The sequence below is a fragment of the Lolium rigidum genome, chromosome 2 (assembly GCF_022539505.1).
Source record: "Lolium rigidum isolate FL_2022 chromosome 2, APGP_CSIRO_Lrig_0.1, whole genome shotgun sequence".
In the NCBI taxonomy this organism is placed as follows: domain Eukaryota; kingdom Viridiplantae; phylum Streptophyta; class Magnoliopsida; order Poales; family Poaceae; genus Lolium; species Lolium rigidum.
In genome coordinates, this window is record NC_061509.1 from 83,917,037 (window position 1) to 83,919,286 (window position 2,250).

The window sequence follows — 2,250 nt, forward strand, 5'->3', positions numbered from 1 at the left end:
GCGACCTGTGCAACATTATGATGTAAGTGCGCTTAGTACAAGTTCCATACATTGTCTTATTTATGCAACTTGTTATTATCTTATATCTATATTGCATAATAAATGTTTGAATAGTTCACTTGTTGTAACTATGTTTGCAATATTACTATAATGCGAGTTGTAATGAAGAAGTCCTTAGTAGAAGATAGAGCGCAAAAAAGGTTCGGCGTGAGCCTATGCAATGATATAATGTAAGTACTGCGCTTAGTACTTGTGACTATCTCATATCGACAATGCTTAATACATGTTTGCATAGTTCATCGTTTAACTCTTTTTGCATTATTATCAGAATGCAGTTATGATGAAGCAATCTTCATTAGAAGAGAGGCCCACAAAAAGTTCTGATCTTTGTTCGATGCATCCTCTCATAGCCAGTCAACCTAGACCATTCTTTTCATCAAACGAGTGAACATCTCAAGGCTGTACTTTATAAAAGACATGGTATTGCTGCTTTAAGGTGCAGTAGGCGATATGTTGACCAAGAGTACACAAGATTCAATCAAGGCGATTGCCAAATGTCAACGTGTTATTGATGATGCTAATAGAAGTCCTCAATGATTCTATGTAATTTTTATTATTTGGGCACATTAATTGCCTTGTAATTTTCCTAGTTATTTTATTTGTGTATGTAATTGTGTGTATCATTGATATCAGATTTTAGGCTCATGAAATTTAATGCAAGTTGACTAGTCAAACAACCAGGGCCCTTTAACGATTGGGCCGGCCCATTAACGATAGTGTGGGACCCACTTACATTTTGGGCCGGCTCACTTATCGTGTCTTGGCCCGTTAACGGGAAAGTGGGACCCACTGTGCTTTTGGCCCGGCCCATCTGTCTTGTTGGGCCGACCCACTTGCTACATGATGGACCCCACATACTAAATGGGCCGGCCCTTTAAGAGGAAAGTGGGACCCACCTGTGTTTTTGGCCCGGCCCACTAGTGTGTTGGGCCGGCCCACTTGCTATATGGTGGACCCACATACAAAATGGGCCGGCCCTTTAACTGGAAAGTGGGACCCACCTGTGCTTTCGGCCCGGCCCACTATCTTGTTGGGCCGGCCCACTTGCTATATGGTGGACCCCACATACTAAATGGGCCTGCCCTTTAATTGTAAAGTGGGACCCACCTGTGTTTTTGGCCCGGCCCACTATCTTGTTGGGCCGGCCCACTTGCTATATGGTGGACCCCACATACTAAATGGGCTGGCCCATTAACGGAAAGTGGGACCCACTGTGCTTTTGGCCGGCCCACGGCTTGGTGGGCCGGCCCATTTGATCTAATATGGACCCCACGTACTAAATGGGCCGGCCAGATAGCGAGGAAAGTGGGACCCACATGCTAATAGGGCGGCCCAATAACTTCTTGGGCCGACCCACTTGCTTTAAGGTGGACCCTACTTGGTAAATGGGCGGCCCGATAACGGAAAGTGGGTCCCACATGTTTTTTGGGCCGGCCCTTTTGCACGTTGACCGGTCAAACGAGTGCATTCGGCCGGCCCACATGCTTAGTGGGCCGGCCCATTAATGTTTTGACCGATCAACCTTAGAGGTTAGGCCCGTCCCACGTAACTAATGGACCAGCCCGGCTATATAGTTGACCAGGTCAAACTAAGTCGGCTGGCCCGGCCCGCAAACTTAATGGGCCGGCCCGCTTAAGACGTGGCAGGCCTCGTGTGGGCCTACCATCTACCACGGGGTTTCAGCGGTTAACGCCGTTAACGCCGATTAACGGCGTACGCCACGTGTCAGTTTGCATGACGTCAGCAGTCAACGGGCTCCCGTAAACATTTCTGCAACGGTCCGATTTTCCGTGGCGGAAGGGCGCCCAAGCGCGACGGACCGAAAAAACCGTCGTAGGACTTTGCCTGACGCACTTTAGAAAACAGAACCCATATCGTCGGGTTAGGCCCATAGGCGACAAAAAATACCCCTTAGCGGACGATTTTGAGACGTTGTCTATCAGAACTTTTCTTGTAGTGCTTGTTTGACTCAAGAGACGGTGGTGAACCATGCGACAAGATATGCGGCATCGGTATCGGAACATTGATGGTGTAATCATTTGGTGGTGGCACCGCATGATAACCCCCTAGACGTTCCGCAACCGGTGTGTCATCATCCTTCCCTTTTGTTGAAGTGCCGGTATCCGCAAGCCCTTCCTTTTGTGGATCTTTTGTCGCTTCCGCGACAAAATCAACAAGAGGAAGGGGGTT